This window comes from Orycteropus afer, unplaced genomic scaffold, assembly GCF_000298275.1.
Source record: "Orycteropus afer afer isolate SDZICR_OR568_19922 unplaced genomic scaffold, OryAfe1.0 scaffold00019, whole genome shotgun sequence".
NCBI classification, from domain to species: Eukaryota; Metazoa; Chordata; class Mammalia; order Tubulidentata; family Orycteropodidae; genus Orycteropus; species Orycteropus afer.
In genome coordinates, this window is record NW_006921606.1 from 6806868 (window position 1) to 6815556 (window position 8689).

Genomic DNA, 8689 nt, shown 5'->3' on the forward strand with positions numbered 1-8689 from the left:
TGAAATACTGCAAAGCATCTTCCCAGATCATAATGCTATCAAATTAGAAATCAACAATAGGAAGATCAACAGGAAAAGAGTAAACACATGGATACTGAACAACACCTTCCTTGAGAAAGACTGGGTAAGAGAAGAAACCAAGATTATCAAGCAACACAGCAGGCCACTAGTTAAACAGTCCCAAGATCAGCAGACAATATGATAGGCCATTGATAACTCAGCCAAATGCAGGATCCAAGTGTGCCAAGAAGCTAGAAACCTTCCTCAAAGCTTATTCTTATATACTGGCAACAGACCACACTCCCTAAGGCAGCTACTCAGCTGCTCTCAGTAGATTCCTCCATGGAGTTGATTACCAGTCTCATCATGGGCAGTAACTACATGTAGCTGCCTAGCCACTCAAAACCAGGCCCAGCCAAGATGACACACAACTTTAACTACCACATATGCTTAAGGCAAAGTCACTGATTCAAATGACTCTGGAAGCCAGGCAAGTGGCATGTCTCATTTCACTGATTCAGAGACACACATTTTCTTTTGAATTTAAGCATCTCTGAAATTGGAATTTGTGTTACCGTTGGAGATGGTGTTTCTTTCTTAGTGGTATATAAAATAGCAGTGTGGGTGTTAATAGTTAACATTTGCTGCTAACCAAAAAGTTGGAGATTCAAGTCCAGCCAAAGGTACCTTTGAAGATAGAGCTGAGATCTACTTCCCAAAACATCAGCCATTGAAAACCCTACAGACTACAGTTCTATTCTGCTACACAGGGGGTCACCATGAGTTGGAATCGATGGCAAATGACTTGGATTCGTTCCCCCAGTCACGTAACCAATGATGTTTTTAGATTTGATGAAATTCAGAAAATGAATGGTAAGGGATATATGTATGAGGAAAGTTATGATTCTCTTTATCAGCCTTTCTCTTTGAAGAGCGGTACAGACACAGAGATCTATTCTGTCACAATACAAAAATCAGCAGCACAGGAGTGATAACAAATGGCTGACACTTTTCTCCCTCTCTATCCAAGAGCTAATAGGGATTGGTGGCAACTACCAAAACCAAACAAAACTCAGGCTGTCGAATCGCACCTGACTCATAGCAACCCCGCCTTGGGGTTTCCTAGACAGTAGCACTACAGAAGTAGATTGCCCAACCTTCCTTCCAAGGAGTGGCTGGTGAGTTTGAACCTCCAGCCTTCTGGTTAACAAATGCCTTAGGCACTATGCTACCAGAACTCCTTAGCAGTAACTGGTGAACTGGAAAGTGTGCTTGTCTCAGGGGCAGCTGCCACCCCTCCCTCACCAATTACTGCATGTGGTGATATAGGCCCAGTGTTAACAGGTACTCTGAGTTTTCAAGGGAAACTAGATATCTAGATCTTTATGTGAAATTTCTCATTGTAAAATAATGGCTACCTTTAAAAAACAAAACGAAAAAATACATGTACTGACCAAACAAAATGTGTATGCAAACTAGATCCAGCCTGTAAGCCATCCAATTATAACCCCTGGATAAGGACGCAGTCTTAAGAGATAGCATGACACTTCTTGCAATTAATTCAAGAAAAATGAAATTAAAACCTTTGCAAAGTTTAATGTGTGATCCAAAGTTGCACAAATATTTCAGGGCATATTACTGGTAGCTTTTTAAATTTCATCTCTGTTTCTCGCCAAAGAGAAGATAAGAAAGTGTGGTTAAATCTGCTGAACATGTTGCATTTCCTGATTATAAAATTATATGATTATTTTTTTAAAAATGCAGTCTTATTTTCCCAAAGCAAAAGCATTTGCCTCCCATTGCTGTAGACTGTGGTCAATGAAAGCCTGGAAAACAACCTGGATTCTGATTCTGGCATGTGATGTTGGGCAAGTAATTGAGCCTTACTCAAGCTTTCTTGTCCTCATTTTAAAATTGGAGATACAGTATATACCTTATGTGGTTGTGGGAAGGACCATATGAGATAAAATATGTGAAATCATAAAATACTATGTAAATAGCAGTTGTCAGTATTGCTGAAATCACATGAGTAGGTAGGACAGCACAGATTTTTGAATCTCGAATCACCCATTCCCAGTCTACTGTTCTTTCTCTAGACCAACAAACAACCCAAACTAAACTCACTGCCATCGAGTCAATTCCAACTCACAGTGACCCCCATTGGTTTTCCAAGGCTGTAAATCTTTAAGGAAGTAGACTGCCTCATCTTTGTTCCATGGAGCAGCTAGTGGGTTCAAATCACTGACCTTTTGGTTAACAGCCAAATGCTTTAACCACTATACAACCAGAGCACTTTTCTCTAGACCACGGCACCCATGAAAATGATCCTTTCATCAGCTGCTGGGTTCAGTGGGTGTAGCCTAAAGCAAGAGCTTATTATAAGAAAATCAGCTAATATCTGGTGGTGTGAGATAAGAATGAATCTATACCATAAAGTTGAGGCAACACTTAGATAATAAACCTGAAAGATTGGCCTTTCACATTTTGAAGCACTCCCCAAGAGTGAGAAAGTCTTCATCTGGATTGTAGATTAGCCTCTGTTGCTTTCTCTTACCTTTGGCTTGGTCCTTCCTCCTCAGTTTCAGATTTTCATTCTGTGTTGCTTTATGTGAAAAAGCAGAGCACCTACTTTCTTCCTTCTTAGCAAACACCCTTTTTGGTGCAAATGGAAAGGTCTATATTGGATTATTAAGAAATCACCACACTTATCCTGGGTAACCTTGTCTAGTCTAACTAATTCAACACTTACTCCTAGCCTTTGCAAAATATATTTAGAATTACGCACAAAATGTTACAATTTTTTGAAAGGAAAATAAATAACTATTATCTTTAAAATGATGCCGTTCAGGTCTAGTGATGTATTCCTAACTTCCAAGTTGGACATCTTAATATAAATTTTCTCCCACAACCTCAAATTCAATCTGGTTGAAACCCAACTGCTTATCTTAATAAGATGACTGGTCCCATTTACCTCACTGCTTCTATTCATGGCATTACCATTCAAAACTCAAAAAAGAAAAAGCCAAACTCACTGCCAACAAGTCAATTCCAACTCATAGAGACCCCCATATAAGACTGTAAATCTTTACGGTAGCAGACTGCCCCATCTTTCTTCTGTAGAGCCACTGGTAGGTTCGAATCATGGACCTTTTGGTTAGCAGCCGAATGCCGTAAACACTACACCACCAGAGCTCCTTCCACTCAAGATTCAAACCAAACTCACTGCCCTCGAGTCGATTTTGACTCATGGTGACCCCTCCTTGGGTTTCCAAAGCAGTATCACTAGGGAAGTAGATTGCCCAACCTTCCTTCCAAGGAGTAGCTGGTGGGTTTGAACTGCCAGCCTTCTGGTTAGCAGTCAAATGCTTTAGGCACTATGCCACTACAGTTTTTCTGTAAAGCCCCAGATAGTAAATACTTTAGGTTTTGCAAGCCATGGGATCTCTGTCCTCTACCTACCTAGCTCTGCTCTTATAGAGTGAAAGTAGCCATAGACAATATCTTCTAGAGTCCTAGGATCAAAAAGCCAGAGAGTCAGTCTTGACAATCTTTTAATTTTTACATCCAAGGAGCTCTCAAGTGCCAATAATGATTTCTTTCAGTAATTCTCTTAATTCCTCTTTTCACTTCCCTGCTCATTGTTACTATGTACCTTGGTTCATTCTGCCCAATCGCAGTAACATCCTCACTCAGTGATTTTTTTTTCAACTAGAGGTAAAGAAGCCATTGCAGGAGGATACTCATTTACTGAAGGGGTATCAGAATTTCCTGGAGGAAGTTGTAAGAAGCATATGGAATATTATCATTTTATTTTGGGAGAAAATGCCCATTTTCTCAGAATATACACTACACAAAAGTAAAATGTGATGCAATCTTCTTGAATGGTGAGCCATGGTTAAAAATGGTTGCAAAACATTGCTCAAATTTAGAATTACCTAACATATGCAATGTTTTTTTAATTGCTAATACCTAAAATTACACTAAGGTGGAATACAGACAAAATTTTTATGTTAATATTTATGTTTTTGTTTTAATGTGTATTAGAAAAAAATAACTAACACATCAAATCCATGGTGTTACTTATTATTTAGTAGGGTAAGGCTGATGGAGGTACTGTATTAAAAGTTTCAGAAAATAGATATGGTAGAAGTCATCAAAGTGGTTTCTTTCACTCAGCATAACAATTTTTTATTATTATTTATTATGATTTAGGTAAAAGTCTACAGAGCAAATTCATTTTCTATACAACAGTTCATAAACATTTTGTGTCATGATATTGATTGAAATACTCATAATGTAGCAGCTCTATTCCCACTTCCTGTGGTTACATTTTCCCGTGCCCTTCTTTCCTATACATTCCTGCCCTCTGAGCTATCTCCCTGTGCAGATTCTGCACTTCTGATCTCCCATGGTTGATTGTTCTGAGGAGTGCACCTATCTTGTGTAAATGTTCACCTTCTATGCCTATCTGTTGTTTGGCTTGAAGCCATGGGAGTGAGTTCAATTCCAGGCCCAAAGGATGACTAGGTGCCATAATCTTGGGGGTTTCACCAGTCTCTCTCAGAAAAGTAAGCCTGGTCTTATGTATGATTTTGAGTTTTGTTCCATGTTTTTCTCCTACTCTATCCAGGGTCTCCTATTCTGATCCCTTTCTGAATGGTTGACCGTGGTAGCTGAGCACCATCTAGTTCTGGTCTCAGGGTCATGTAGGCTGTCACTTAGCATAACTTTTTAGATTAATTCATGTTGTAACATGTTCATTCCTTCTAGCTGATGAAATAGTATTTCACTGTAGAGCTGTGTCACATTTTGGTTTTAACTTGCATTTCCCTAATGACAGTGATAATAAGCATCTTTTCATGTGCTTGTCATCAATATGTCTTCTTCTATGAAGTTTTTGTTCAAATATTTTACCGATTTTTCAATTCCCTTTTTTGTTTTCTTATTCTTGAGTTTTAAGTGGTCTTTGTAGATGCCATAGTGCCTAAGGCATTTGACTGCTAACCAGAAGGCTGGCAGTTCAAACCTACCAGCCACTCCTCCAAAGGAAGGTTGGACAATCTACTTCCATAGTGATATCACTTTGGAAACCCAAGGATAGGTCACTATGAATTGGATCTGACTTGATGTTAGTGAGTTTGGGTTTTCTTTGGTTTTGTATACCTTGAATATAAGTTCTTTATCAGATAGACGTTTTGTAGATATTTTCTCCCAGTCTATGTTTTATGTTTTTATTCTCTTAACAGATTGTTTTCAAGAGCAGAATTTTTAAAATTTTGATGAAGTTCAATTTGTCATTTTGTTCTGCTTATGGTTATTTTTGGTGTCATGCTGAAGAAATCTTTGCCTAACCCAAGATTACAAAGGTTCCCCCCCCCTAGAAATTTTAGTAGTTTTAGGCTTTATAGTCAAAACTATGATACTTTTTGAGCAAGTTTTAGTGTATGATTTGAGGGATGTATTGAAGGTTTTATTTTTTTGTTTGTTTTGTTTTGTTTTTACATGTTACATCCAGTTGTTTCAGCACTATATTAAATAGACTTGTTTTTTTCCTCCAGTTCCCTTTATAACTTTGTCAATGATCAGTTGCTTATATCTGGTTGGATCCATTTCTGAACTCTTCATTCTGTTCCAGTGACCTCTTTTTCTATCTTTACAGCAATACCAAACTGCCTTGATTACTATAACTTAACTAAATCTTAAAAAATGTATATGTTCTCCAGTTTTTTCTTGGTTTACAATATTGTTTTAATTGGTCTCAGTCCTTTGCATTTTCATATGAACTTTAGAAATAGTTCATCGATTTCAATTTTTAAAAATGCTGGGATTTAAACTGAGATAGCTTTGAATCTATAGATATATTTTGGTAGAATTGACATCTTAACACTATTGAGTCTTCCAATTTCATATTTGCATCTTTACTTTCTCTCACAGTGCTTTGTCATTTTGATTTTGTTGTTAGGTGCCATCGAGTTGACTCCAATTCATAGTGACCCTATGTGAAACAGAATGAAATACTGCCCAGTTGTGCACCATCATCACAATTCTTGCTATACTTGAGCCCATCATTGCAGTCACTGTATCAATCCATCCTGTTAAGGGTCTTCCCCTTTTTCTCTGACCCTCCACTTTACCAAGCATGATATTCTTCCCTAGGGATTGGTCCCTTCTGACAACATGGCCAAAGCAGGTGAGACAAAGTCTGGCCATTCTCACTTCCAAGGAGCATTCTGGCTGTACTTCTTCCAGGACAGATTTGTTTATTCTTCTGGCAGTCCACAGTGCTTTCAGTATTCTTTGCCACCACCACAATTCAAAAGCATCAACTCTTCTTTGATCTTCCTTATTCATTGTCCAGCTTTCACATACATATGAGGCAATTGAAAAAACCATGGCTTGCATTAGGTGCACCTTCGTCTTCAAAGTGACATCTTTGCTCTTCAACAATTTAAAGAGGTCTTTTGCAGTAGATTTACCCATTGCAATATGGCATGTGATTTCTTGACTTCTGCTTCCATTGGTGTTAATTGTAGAACCAAGTAAAATGAAATCTTTGACTTCAATCTTTTCTCCATTTATCATGATAAGCTTATTGGTCCAGTTTTAAGGATTTTCGTTTTCTTTATGTTGTAGTGTAGTCCATACAGCAGACTGTAGTCTTTAATCTTTACCATTAAGTGCTTCAAGTCCTCTTCACTTTCAACAAGCAAGTTTCTGTTGCCTGCATACCACAGGTTTTTAACGAATCTTCCTCCAATCCTGATGCCGCGTTCTTCTTTCTGTAGTCGAGCTTCTCGGTTTATTTACTCTCAGCATACATATTGAATAAGTATGGTGAAAGGATGGATACAACTCTGACATACACCCTTCCTGATTTTAAACCATGCTTTATCCCTTTGTTCTGTTTGAACAAGAGCCTCCTGGTCTATGTATAGGTTCCTCATGAGCACAATTAAGTGTTCTGGGATTCCCATTCTTCTCAATGTTATCCATACTTTGTTATCATCCACATAGTTGAATCCCTTTGCATAGTCAATAAAACACAAGTAAACATCTTTCTGGTATTCTTTGTTTCAGCCAAGATCCATCTGATATCAGCAGTGTAGTTTTAATAGTATATGTCTTATTTGCTTTTTGGCAGATTTTTCCTGTTTCATAGTTTTGCTGCTATTATATATGATATTGTTTCAGTAGCATCACTAGAGGGATGTGGGGGTGCAGACCACACTGGGTGACACTGTCAGAGGGGGTGACACCAAAATCACTGTGTAGTGTTTAAACAGAAATTTATTATTTAAAAAAGGAAAATCCCTGTAGTTAGTTATTACAAGAAAAACATTTTTCATAAGCCCAGCTTACATGTATTAATATACCTGAAAGGCTAAAACTCTGTGCTGATTTACTTTTTGAAATTTCTAATGCACTCTGGTCAGAGTTGTCATTATTACCCAATTAGAGACTGTCATTATTACCCAATTACCCACTTAGTTTGGCCTGCATATACCTCCAAATACATACGATTGTTTTCATTATTACTGTTTTTTTATTTTTTTAATAGTTGATGGTTTTGTCAAATTTTCTGGTGCTTTACCTAAAATATTGTAATAATTAATATTTGTGAATCTATATCATTAAGTTATTTCATAACAAAGTAGTAATTAAAGGAAAAAAAGGAGAAAACTCAGAAAAGGCTTCCACTTAGTTACTAATAATGTTGTAACTAATGTTAATGTTGTAATTCAATGTAGAAAGATTTTATAAAACAATTTTGTTGATAGTATTCATATAATCTAAGAATATTACACTTAAGCCATTTACAACTGCATTTACCACATATATTCTATGAATAAAATTGGTAATAAACATTTCTAAGGATTCTGTCTGGTCTGGTTGGGAGGAGACCCATGGCTGATACTAGTGATACCACTGTATTTTTAAGTTTAAAATTGATTTTTCATTGCTTATCTGTAGGAAAAGGAGCTCTGGTACCATAATGAATAAAGCATTTGGTTGCTAACCAAAAAGTAGGCAGTTGAAACCCACCAGCCACTCTGTGGAAGAAAGATGAGGTAGTCTGCTTCCATAAAGATTTATAGCCTTAGAAACCCAATGGGGCAGTTCTACTCTGTCCTAAAGTGTGGCTTATGAGTCAGAATTGACTCAATGACAGTGGGGTTTGGTTTTTTTTTTTTGTATATGTAGAAATACAATTTTTGTATATTATTCTTGTATTCTGCAACCTTGGTAAACTCACTGTTTAATTATAGTAGATATTTTGCAGGTATCATCAGATTTTTTAGCTAGGCAATCATACAGATATGCCATCTATCAATAAAGAGTATTGCTTTTCCTTTCTAATCTAGATACCTTTTCTTTCTTTTTCTTGACTGATTGTACTGGCTAGAACCTTCAGTACAATATAGAATAGAAGTGTCAAGAGCAAACATTCTTGTCTTGTCTCTGGTCTTATGGGGCATTCAATGTTTGTTATGTGCCTTGGAGTCATTTCTGACTCATAGCGACCCCATGCACAACAGAACGAAATACTACCCAATCCTGCTCCGGTTCCATGATCCTTACTATACTTGAGCCCATTGTTGCAGCCACTGTGTCAGTCCATCTCATTGAAGGCCATCCCCTCTTTTCTTTGACCCTCCACCTTACCAAGCATGACATCCTTCTCCAGGGA